This window comes from Falco peregrinus, chromosome 5, assembly GCF_023634155.1.
Source record: "Falco peregrinus isolate bFalPer1 chromosome 5, bFalPer1.pri, whole genome shotgun sequence".
NCBI classification, from domain to species: Eukaryota; Metazoa; Chordata; class Aves; order Falconiformes; family Falconidae; genus Falco; species Falco peregrinus.
Window position 1 is genome coordinate 10325630 of NC_073725.1, and position 12744 is coordinate 10338373.

The 12744-nt window shown below is 39.0% G+C and overlaps 1 protein-coding gene across 1 annotated transcript in view; it reads left to right on the top strand.

Moving 5' to 3' along the window:
- Window positions 1-12744, top strand: part of LOC101922999 (ubiquitin-conjugating enzyme E2 E1) — a 45295-nt gene that overhangs the window by 23829 nt on the left and 8722 nt on the right. The gene's annotated exons all lie outside the window — the stretch shown is intronic.

Sequence of the window (12744 nt, forward strand, 5' to 3'; positions counted from 1 at the left end):
GTTGCTTGTTTCTAAGATGCTCAGCGCCAGCATTGGTTGATAATGAACTCTTAAGAGTTAATTCTTCCATAAAGAATACAGTATCCTGTCTTTTTACAGGATGCAGAAGCAACAAGGATGCTTTCAAAAATGTTCTTTGCTGACAGTAAGTGAGAATGAGGAATGCCATAATTACTGACTGGACTGTATGATGAAGCAAACCCCCAGTCAGAGTGCTTTGCTGCAATCTGCCTTCTGTAGTCGCTGATGTTTTTTTCCCAAGTTCCAAAAAGAGTTTTCTCTGTTCTGCATTGCATATGAATTTGTTCTGCTGAGTTTGATGGAAGTTTTGTCATTGACTTAACTAGTCCTGGCTTCTAGAAAGACACTGGACAAACGCATTTCTTAACAGGACAGATCTTTTAACAACACATGGTCTACTGAATGCTTCTTTCTTTGAAAGCAGGGAAGAAATTTATTCTTTACTGGCCTAGTGCTCATTAAGTTCATAGCTATGGTGATTAGTCTTTCCCATTTTGAAAAAGGAAGGGCAGTAGGTTTTTTTCTGGCACGTGAATGAGAAAAAGGAAAAAGGCTATAGATATATACAAAGTAACGTCCATGAACTGTTGTGTAAAGCTGTCTGCTTTATCTCAAAAAGAATATTGGAGAAGTGGGTGGATTTTGGGGAGGAGACATGGAAATTGTCAAAAAAGGAACAGGATAATTTCTCATGTAGAGGCACAGGGATTATTTCCTTCAGAAAATACCAAATATTTATTTTCTTTATTTTTATTCTCTAGAGGAATTCAACGGGAAGCTTATTTTCCTCTCTTCTAGTACAAGAACAAAGGTATATGGAATGAGATGAAAAGACAGAGAAAATTAATTTGTTTAATTTTTACAGAATGCAATTAGACACAGGGTTCCATGATGAAGCCAGGAATTTAGCAAGCTTCAGAAAGACTCGGACTTCTATGGAGGGCAAAACCAGACAGAATTACTGCAGCTTATTCATAATACTGATTTTAGAAGGGAAACATAGATGCTACTTTTTCAGGCTTAATCAGTTACTGCTGAGATGTTGCTAAGGTAGGGGAAAGCAGAAGACCTGGCAGGAGTCGTCTGGTGCCCATCTCTGCCCTGTTTGACACTGGAAACCAGTGAGAGACAGGGTGTTGAAATAGGTGGACTTCAGATCAGATCCAGCCTGGTGATTTCCTATATCTCTTTTAATAAACTAGTAAAGGAACAAAGTTCTGTGGCAAGATTTGCATTGGACCTGTGATAAAAGTCTTTGCAGTAATACTGCTTCTGTTATACTAGTGGGTGGACTGAGCTTTATTTTGACGTTGTTTTATAGGGGAAAACTGTTTAAGTCATGTTATAACAAGATTAGTGCATTATGAAAGACACACACATGTATCTATCTATATATATATACACATATGTGTGACAAAAGCACCTTTAAGAGTAATTTCCAAAAGTATTCCCCGTAATGTTTTTCTCAAATTAGTATGTTTCTCCAGGAATTGAGTCTTAAAGCTGAAAACGAGTGCACTCATACTTCGGAGTCTTACCCCACTACTTAAAGTTGACTTTGCCTGACCAGATTTCAAAGTTTGTAGTATCATTAACTCATGGCTTGAAAGTTACACGTGTGACCTGTCCTTTTACATGTCTTTATACAGACTGAATTGAAAAATCCGTTTAGTATTGGTCAGTTTCCTATTCTGTTAATGATACTACCATCGGGGTGATTCTTGTGTGTGTGTGATCTGTTTAGAAGAATTATTAGAAGTCTGTCTTAATGATGGGAGTGCCGGCAGCCTTTGGAATATGTCTGTTCTTACTGATTTAGTCAGCAGGTTATTTATGTGTACCCTAAGGGTTTTATTTACTGGCCTTTCTGAAATGAGATCTTGACTCTGGAAACTTAAGAAATATCTCTTTATTATATTATTTTGAAAGTTCAGGGGGAGATTGCCTAGACTGGCTGAGCAATTTTCTAACATCCTGTGAATATTGTAAGTATATTTATATTGTAAAGGTATTAAAGTTTGAACATCTTTATTTCACTAAAAGGAGTATTTGAAATAACTTTTAATGAGAAAATCAAAGAGAATGAAGATGTAGTGACTGGAAACAAATATTTTTTTCATTGTTCTTACAGCGCTTTTTGGTACCTCCATACCCAAAATTCCTGTGTTTTGCAGCTAATGATAGACTTTTTCTCTTCTTATGTTATGTATGTAAAATAACATCAAGCATGAGTGTCAAGGCTGTTGGTTTCCAGGTGTTTTGCTATACTACTGCATACTATTATGCTGGTTTCATATTTGTGCTTAGTTAGAAGTAACGTGTTCAGGTTTTCTTCAAAAAATTAATAGTGTAAAATTAGGTGCAAGTTGTACATCTAGCTCTGTGTCAGTTTTGCAGTTTTGTGGGCTTGCCTCTCTATTTCTGTTGCCCTCTGTATGGAAATGGTAACTGCAGAAGAAGAATGATACACAGCTCTCAGAAGATGCCGAGGAACTCACTCCTAATCTTGTCAATCTTCCTTTAAGGTATTACTTGCTAAATGCTGAGGTTACAAGGTTAGAAAATGTAAACTTTTGTCTCTAAAACCCTTGCACATGTCTGTGAGATGTGCTTTCCTCCTGTTTCTGTTTATGAAATATAGTAGGAAGTCTCATGCTAGCACTACTACCAATTAAAATGTCAACACCATCCAATAAAGAAATGCAAATTTTTACTAAATGCCGCTAAAGATCCTTCTCTGTGAACTTCATGGGTTGCACAAGAGGTTTATGAAGAAAATATGTCTTTTTTTTTTTTAATGACTAGAAAAGCCTCCATATCACAGGAACATATATGAAGTATTTAGCATCATGTTTTTAGTTAATTACGGCGTTAAACTTAGCATGGTTTTTTTTTTTTCGTGACAGCAGAAGGTTGAAACTTAGTTTAAACTAAGAATGCCAATGGTCAGCTGTAGGAGTGAAGTTTCTAAACTCTGTGAGACCAGGAATGATGGACCAGAAGGATGCCTGCATTTCTTGCGTTCTCTGGCAGTTCACTTTCACCTGCCTGCTGTGGACCTCTGTCAGCAGAACTTTACTGCCACACATGGGTGTTGTCTTTCCATCTTATTAAATTGTTGCTAAGTCTTCTCTCTTTGGTGGAAATCAGGGAGGGGCAGATACCTGTGTTGGCTTTTACGTGTGTGAATGTGGCATGCTTTTTATAAAAGGTGTAAGTGATGTAATGCCCTGAGTTGAAACTTTGCTGTCTTTAGTGTTTCTTTTACATTCAGGAGATACTTCCAGATGAAAATGTCATGAAGTGAAGGCATTGGGAAGTCTGAAAATCAGTGATGCGTGCGTTTTTTTGCTTTGGGGGGAAGTTACTTAACATCAATTGCCAAATATGGGTCTAGAGGAAAAAAAAAGATAGTTTGTGAAGGGCTATATCATTCCTTAAAGTTAAGGCATGCAAGTTGGCCCCAAAACTGTATATGTTATTTAAGAGCGCTGCTTAGTCCTCTTGTGGCTCCTCATGTAGGTTAAATTTAAGGTTCCTAATACTTTGAAAACAAAAAAATAAGCAAAACTTTAGAAAGCCATCACAAAAGCCTATTCAGGCTATCCTTGAACATGTGAATATACTATCAAGAAATGAAAAGCCTCTCTCTGTTTTTATATCCCTTGAAAGTTTTTGTTTGTTTGTTTTTCAAGCTTTCGCCCTCATGTCTGCTTCAGAATAATACTTACATATGTATCTGCTACAGTAAATGCTGATTAGCTATTGTGACTGGCTCGTGCTTGTGCCTGTTGCTAATGAGAACAACTTGCAATGGTATATAAACAATTTTTAGTGACTGCTATGTAGTTGGCTGGCAGCTGTGCTATATTAAAGTGTAGGTAATCTTGTTTTACTCAAAAAATAGTAAACTCTCATCTTAGATCTCAGATAAAATTTCTAGCCTGTGCATGTCACAATTTCAGAACTCAAAGGCAGTGCTTTCAAATTACTTTTCTGCTAGGCAGCTTTGATAGGATTTCAGAATTGTGAAAATAGGAAAGAGAGACTCTGGGTAGTGCAGCACAACTGAGAAGATTTTGCTGCTGTTTTGAGAAGAGTAATCAAATTTTATTTTGGTATCGGGTGGTTTGTGTAATTTTGTTGTTATTGCCTGCAGTGAAATAGTTAATCCTAATGCAGTGGTCTGATTTATGTAGTGAATGGCAAGGAAAGGAAGTTATTGTAAAGAGTTTAATGTAAGTAAAGGAGAAGATGGCATCCGCATTGCATTTCTTTTTTCTTTCTAGTTTTCATGTGTCGTTAAGATGCATCCTTCAAAACATAATATATTTTGATTAGCAACGTAACATTACTGGTATCAGCATTGGCATGCTGATGGGAAGGAATATAATAATGTGAAGCCAAGATAATGGGATGACCTGGTTCTCTAGTTAAGCGATGTTGGCTCTGCCTATCCTTGATCTAATGCGAAAGACCTGTGGTATTGACTGGCTGGTGGATTTGTTTCAATTTGTAGCATGTTTTTAGGGTGAGTTGGTTGGTAGGTAGGTGGTGGGACAGGTGGATCAGTTTTGGAGCATGTCGTACATTAACAGTTGGTTTTTTTTTCCTTAGGTTATGTTCGCTTGAAAATTTAGTTGCATATAAACTAGCAGTCTTAAAATACTGCATCATCTGTTCTGAGTACAAACTTTAAACAGAATTCCTGTAGTTCAATGCAAGAGGTGGTAGTGTATCTCCGGTCTGGCATGCAGTGTCTGCCCTCTTTAAAGTAGCCCTTTTCCTCCCTGTAGAAGTAAGAAACTAGCTCGAGGAGGCAGTTGGGTAAAGCCACAAGAACCAGGTCCTTACTAGTCTGAGGAAGTTAGAGAGTCTTGTCTGCTTTCAATTTTCAGCACAGCAGGGGCATATTGCCAAGTGTTACACATCATCTTTAACTTTCTGGGGCCAGTTTTTCCAAGCTCGTTTGTAGCTGCTGTTGCCCTTTTGATCTAAGTTATTTAGCATATGCATTTCTTGATCTACATAATTACGAGTTATAACAAAATCAATAGGGCAGACGGATGATAAAGTACAAGATAGCCAGTCTACTATGTTATCTCAATGCTGGATAGGTAGACTTACGAAAGAGCTGGCGTTCTTTTTTGGGTATTTTTTGTTTCCCCTAAACAGGGCAAGTGGCTTTTGAAGAGACAGGAGCCTCCAGATCATATGGGTCCAAACTTAGCAGTTTTACAACTGATGTACTACAGGGTGTCTGAATATTTATGAGGTGCTGGGCTTTTTTTATCAGTTTATTGAGACCACCTTTCATATTCCCACACTAGTACAGACAGGACAAGACATGGGCATGGAAGACAAACACAAATGTAGGTCCCAGCTTGCTTCTGGAATGGCAGGTTAATTGGGGTGGATTTCTATTTTCACTGACGGATAAAGCACAATATTTAGGGGAGAGCCCTCTCATCATCTAATGTGGCACAGTTAGGGCTGCTTATGGGTGGGAGGGGGATATTATTGAAATTTTTTGTTGTCAGAGGGAATAGTTTCTTTTCCGTGTGTGAAGAACCTACATCCCAATAAGTGCCAGGAGAAAGTACAACTTTGGTTTTCTTTTGGGGGGTACAGCACATTTGAGATTAGACACACAAGAACTTTCATATTCATTAATAGTATTGATTCTCTTTATTACCTTTAAATACAGGACTGTCAATTTGGTGCTGGGCAACCGCTTTAAGAGTGTGTGTGTTTTACAAAAGTGTTGAAATTGGAGAAACAAATAGGTTTACTAGTTATATTTCTATACCGATTTCCAAAAACCTGTTGGAATGTGAAGAGACCCCAAGCAAGCTGTGTAATTGCAAAAATAGTGCATTTGTGAAAGTGCCTAGTTCAGCTTACCAATTGTCAATTACACATCTGTACCATAAATATTGAATGGACCTCAATACTGAAAATGAGGTCTGACGGTGTGAAGGGATTTCTGTCCCCATGTTGGCAGCTAATAGTCCAGGTGACAACTGGCAGGAGGGAAACTGATGTAAAAATAGCACAAGGTTAAGTTGGCAGAGCGCAGTTTCTCCCATCACATCTTCTTGTCATGTTAAATAAGCTGTTGCAAATTGTTAGGCGGGTCAGATTCTCTTCCACACTTTCCCAGTTTGTTTTACTGTTTCTTATGCAGCGTATTATTTAATGGGAGATGCAAGGTCAAATATAAGTCAGTACATTTTAATATATTTAATTTTTGGTCTTGCTGTCCAGCTCTAACTATGAGGAGAAAAGCAAAATCAATTTGCATACAATGAAAATAATTTCATTGACTACTTAGTTTGGCATTTTTTGTATTTGCATACTGTACATACTGAAGTCACAGACTTGCAGAAACAGCCTTCTGCAGTCATATTGGACACCAAAAATGTCCCTACGTGTAGTGGGACAAACTTCCAGTGCTTTGAAGTAGAGAAGGCTGGGAAGAAGCCACTGCAAAGGAAAACGGAAGCCCTTGAGAGCTGAGCAGGCTGGATTTATTTTCAATTTTGGAACCAATGCTAAATGGATTAATTTCTCTTGAACCTTTTTATTAGGGCTTGCTCCTAAATTGAAGTGATTATTGTTAAACTAAATAGAGCTGCAGCAGACCCCTGAGAATATCATAAGTCTCCTTCTGACCTCCCTGTTAACTGAGATTTTACTTTAAATCTTTGAAGCCCGGTTTAAAAATCAAACTCTGCAGTGAAATTATTCAAGAGCATTGGCCTTTTCACCAAGTAGTTTAGTAGTAACCTCACAGTAATATTTTGCAGAGACTGAAATATTTCAGGTGAAGGTCCTAAATTTGCAAGTGCTCCTGGGCATTGAAAAGAGTGAGATCTTGGCAACAATGAGGCTCTTGGTTGTTGTGTGATCTTATTGCCAAGTATTTTTTTTATATAAACTGAAAAACCCAGTCTTTTTTTTTTTTTCTTCCCACAAAGAAATCCCCCTGAAACAGTTTTCCTTGAAGTCTCATAAATTCCTGCATAACACCTTATCAGTTCCATTATCAGAGCTATTTAGTTATTTAGTTCCTTTTTTTAACCTCATAAGAATGTAATTCGCTGCACTGTTTATCCGCCAGTTTAAGCTTTGTGCCATTTATGTGCAATTTCTCAAACCTGCCCTCCCCAATTTTTACATCAGTCTGATACTTAAGGGAAAAGCTTTGCCAGTGCTAGAACAGAAATTTTGTGCATGCTCTTCCCTGTTAGAAATGTGGTGGGATTTGTAAGATACCCTACCCTTGTGCGACAATATTGTGACTGCCATTTTAAATTTAAGACAGAAAATGCAATACCTTCAATGATTTACAAGGAAAATAATAATATTTACTGCTTTGTAGTTGAAAACCATGCCTATGAACATGCATTGCACGGAAAATTAAGTTTTGGTTTTGTAGTTTTATGGTTGGGATTGCTGTAGCAATATAATGTTCCATCTTTGCTCACTTAGCTCTCCTTTCCCTCCTTTGCTCCCTTCTTATGTTTTAATAAAAGCCAGCTGCAACTTTTTCCTCTTGCTGTCTTTTCTCTGCATGTCTGAAAGCTCACAGGCATTTCACCTATGGTCAAGCTATCGTTTTTAGCTAATGTTAACACACAGTAGTGGCTTGGTTGTGTGTGACAGTGGGCAAAAGACACCACTTTGATTCACATAGTCACGTGCTGATTCAGTACGTTACCTTTTATTTTCCACGGTTGCACAGAAGAGGTTTTGTTGTGTTACGATTTTTCTTTTTCTTTTTTTTTTTCTTTTCCTTTCATTTCCATTCTTTGACTAAAAATGGGTGGCAAGAAAATTATATCCTGCTTTTAAACTACTTGACTGAAAAATGGCAATTAAATGGATGGCCCAGGGTATCCTTTTAATTACTTCTGTCTTGTCTCGTTGAATTTCTTCCTAATAGCTATGTAATGTTTTAATGCTTATTTTGTAATTGAAAAGCCTGTGTAAGTTGTGTACATGAGTCTTTGGATTGCATTGCAGCACGCTTAGCATAGTGACATCCTGTCTGTGAATGGAGTGTCTCAGTGCTATGGTAATAAAACTAAAACATTTTGGTAGCTAAAGCATGTGCCGAAGTTGACAATTTATTTCTAAACATAGAGCTATCCATTAAAATGAAGATTTTTGAAGTGTAGCCAAAGTGTAGCTGCTTTTTTGTTTCTTTGGTTTTAACTCTGTTGACATTCCCATTTTTAACACAATTTTGCTCTACAGATCTTTAAGCAAGCTTCTTTGAATGAGGGATTTTGTAAGTGTGTGTTTTTCAGTGCTAAGCTAGATGAGCTGTCCTGCCTCTTTTTACACCCTGCACCTGCCTTTCCCAGGGATCTGGGACTTCTCAGTTACTTTTGCAATCTCTGCACCTAATTCAGCCTAACAGTGTAGGTGAGCAAGCTCACCAAGCAGACCCGCTTGGACTACCTGAAAAGAAAGCGTATTTACTCTGAGGTCAGGAATGGGGTGGATTAGGAGGGAAAATCAAGGTGCACCAGAACTTCATGTGAGAATGATATCCTACCTCCTTGCCAGTCAAAATTTCTAATGCATTTTGGGCTTGCATTTAAAAAAAAAAATAAATAAAATAAAAGGGGGAGGGGGGGGGAAGGAGAGAAAAGGTGGGGGGAAGAGGCCTTCTAACAGACAACTGAAATTTCCTAAATCTGCTTAGTAAGGTGTTGTGTACATGACAGAGGCGCAATTCCATGTACATTCATTCACTGTTCCTTACTACAAAATAAAACAAACAAACAAAATGTCTGTCAGTTTGTAATGGTGCAACTTTATGTTGGAGATTCTCTGCTACCTTGGAATTCCCATGTGCCGTTAGTATGTTGTTTGCTTTCTGATTTGAACCTGTGTCCCTTGGAAGAGGTCATGTCTGCAGTGTTTTTGGAAATTATATTTATTTTCCACAAGTGTGCAACTTCAAAACAGCTTAGCTACTTGCATCAGACTCCTTCTGTTCAGGGCAAAGTAGCCTCAAAAACAGCATCTAGGGATATGGAGTAGCTGGAGTATGAGTTCGTGGTTCTGTTACTTGTGGTTTTAACTGAAACATACTGTAGGTTTTCATTAGCTGTTATTTGCTTCAGCATACCATGAAATTGCCCTCCTTCTTACCACCCTTACAGGTAGCAGTCTCTGGCATTTCTAAACTACTCTGCTAAATTAGTTAGCTTTTAAAAGGAATATGCACTGCTTTGGTATATCAGGATATTAACTTAGTGTCTGTAGCATCAACTGATTTTGATTCATTTATCACTACAGTGATTGCTATTGGTGTGTTTTCTGGATCTCAAAGAGGAGGAACTCAAGCATTCACCAGGCAGCGTCTTCACTAGAGGGAAAGCATACGTTATCATTTGGTCAATTCCTAGAAAGGACCAGGTAGTTTCCAAAAGTACTAGCAAGTTGACATAAACAGTGGACTTTGAGTCATTCTCCTGGAAAGTACCAGCAGCATGTTCCCAGATTTTTGTGCGTTAGCTGTATGTAGCGAAGCCCAAAAAGTCCTGCCTTCTCTCCATGGCATAGGTATGCTCTGGGGGATTTGCACAGGGATGGCTGGGCAGAGCAGAGAGGTACCATGTAATGCAGGCCTGTGGTGGAGGTTCTATCTGGCTGGCTTAAGAAAAAGCTGCAGGTTGGCTGTTCTTGCAGACTATCTGTCATTTCAGCCTTTTCAATACACGCAAAAATGTATGTGTGTGTTGTGTGTGTCTTCTCCATGCACACTTCATCTCTGAGCCAGAGGCCTATGTTTACAATTGCTCGGTACTGCGAGGCATCTGAGCATGCAGCCAATTTACCTGGCCGTCGTTCTGCCCCCCGGCCTCCACTGCAGGTGTTTCTAACTTACCTGTTTGGTTTTTAAGTTGGGAAGAAACATAGTGCCTTCCAGCAAAGGGAGGCAGAGCAGGATGAGGCTTTTCCAGAGAGATACAAGGTTGGCTGGGACTTGGCCCAGGCAGAACTTCGTGCTTGGTCTCACCTGTGCCAAGATTCTCTCTTGCCTTACATTTACCAGGATTCAGGCTCCTGTTCCTAGACTTGAAAAGTTAGATAGTCCTTGAACAAAAATTACCTTGACACTGGGCAGTTCTCTAAGGGTATTACTGTCATAATATCTGTCCAGAGGATAAGCCAGCAGCAACTTGGGAATGATCAGGAACATTTGCTGCAGCGGGTGCAGCACATCTTCACTGAGTATATCACTGTTTTTCCAGGGAAGTGAGATCCCTGTTGCACTGCTGTGTAGCACATGCTGCCTGATACGAAATGATGGGTTGGGGTTTTTTCAGTCTTCTGTTGGATGTCAACTTTTGCTCTGCATTACCAGTCTTAGTCTCATTTCTTTCTTGGGAAGTAAAGAGGTTGTGGGCTATTGAGTTCAATACAGAAAGCTGTTGCTTTCATACTCTTGTCTTGCAGTGGAAACAATTTCTGTTTAATTGGTTAAAATTGTCTTCCCACTGGTCGTATGCTGCACAGCTTCAAAATGTTGCATTGGTAGATATAGACACTTAATTTGAGCACAGTGGTGACACACGTCAGGCAAGACGGCAGCTGTGCCTGTGAGCCCTGTGTCTATGCATCAGTGAATTTGTTTTCCAGGGAGATAATTACAAGGATTTTAAACAAAGAATGTAATCTTTAACCTTTGACAGTTTTTGTATTTCCACCAAAAGTTAGTGCCATTGCACTTATGCTGTGGTCCGGTATTGTCGCTTTTCTATTAAGCACTGGGACGTCTTGAGCTGCTTGATATTACCTAATCCTAAATTAAATCCAAGCCATATCGCACTCTGAAGCTGACTTGCATCTTCCTCTTGCAGTCTTTCCTTTGTCGGAAATCAATGTTAATGTGTAAAAATCGGACATCTACAGCTATTTCAGTCTGTTAATTGAATTGTGAAAAGCTTAAAAGGTAAGCTTAGTGCGTCACTCCTAAAGCCTACTGATGTCTTACAAAAAGATGTGGCACTCTTTTAATACAGAGGTCTAGCAGTATGTTGCTTGCATGCGGTGATAGCTCTAATTGGAAACCTAATAGGATACAAGAGATTTCTAAGACTATTACAAATAATACTATATTATTTTTTTTTAAGTCTGTGGGATTTTTTTATTGACAGTCCTTTGGGTTGAAGCTGGAAATAAAATGCAGAATGTTGAAATATTTCTCGTTGGTTCAGAGGGCTGTATTCAGTGCTAATCGCACATCACATTTCTTGAGTGCTGAAGTGCTCCCAGTTGGCAGTTCTTGTGGTATAAATTCCAACAGTAAATCGGTGCTAACAAAGTTGAAGTACCTGTTCCGTTCAGTAGCTCCATCTTTAGGGGAGGGAGCGGGGGAATGATCACTGGTGCAACTTGCAGTAATGACAGTGTGTCAGGAGGTTGCTAATATGTACATAAAGAGGTGATTCCTTGGAGTGGTGGCTAAGGGTGCCCCAGAGAGTCCTTTTCAGTAAGTTTGCACAGTTAAGCTGGTGTCTTGCAAGAGGTAGAGCTTCCTGTCGAAATACAATGCTCTTCCAGTCTAATGCACAAGTGGTAGCTGGAGAGTACTGAGTGCCCAAATATATAGACCTGCATAGGACAGGGACAAGTCATTAAGTGGAGTGGGATGCCAGTAGTGTTCAGGATGGAATGACTTTAATTTAGTACTGATCTTGAGCTGCACGGGGTTTTGTGGTCTGAGGAGAGAAATCTTTCCCTTGGGGCTGGTGCTTCGCTTGGCAGAGAACTGGTCTCCCCTTACTGCTTTCTCATATGCTTTCCTTCCCCTGGAAGCATGCTTTTAGTCATAGCTTTGCTGCTGTTGAACTATTTAGCACCAACGTGTTGTGAACTCTTATTTTTTAGTTTAATATGAAAATAAAATTTTAGGTTTGATAACAGAATTAACTCCCTTTCTCTCCGTTGATTCCTCTGCTGTCAAGAATTGTTCAACAGTACTGCAAAGAGCAGAGGAAAAAAGCATGTCTCTGATCACTGTTGTTATGTTGAGAATTTACGGTTTTGTAATTGTATTTCTATTTGTAACACTGTTACTAACACCTAGCAATTACTCTGGTTCCCTTCACATTAATCAAATGCATATTGTCGTGTGTATGTTGAATTTATTGGATTGCCTTCCCTCTCAGGTAATACTGCTCCATCAGTGTTATGGTATGAAAAGAGCTTTTTTTTTATCCTTCTGTCTTATATTAGCTTTATCAAAAGAATGGGGAAAGAAGGTGAAGGCTGTTTTCGATATATTAGGGATGTTAAATTCTGTCCCCTTACAGAACAAGGGGAGAAGAGATTTCCAGAGTCATAGCACATCCGTGATGGAAAAAAGCTGTGTCAGCACCTCCCTTTTATGCAAAGGGAGTTTTCAGCTCTGGCACCTTACAGATGAAATACTACTGTAGCAACACAGAAAGAGGCAGCAATGGAGTCCTAAACCATTAATGGCTTTATAGGTTGAGCTGTACTTTGAAATACTCAGTGACATATGGCATGCTACAGAATACAACTGGCTGAGGATCTCAGTAAAACTAATTTTCAACAAGCAGGTATTTGTGTTCCACAGCACCTTTAGTTTATACTGTTCTTGGTGAGCTGCTGGCAGGTGAGGGAGAATCTAGAATTAGATAAAGCTGATTTGAGAAAGCACTGTTTTAATTTGAT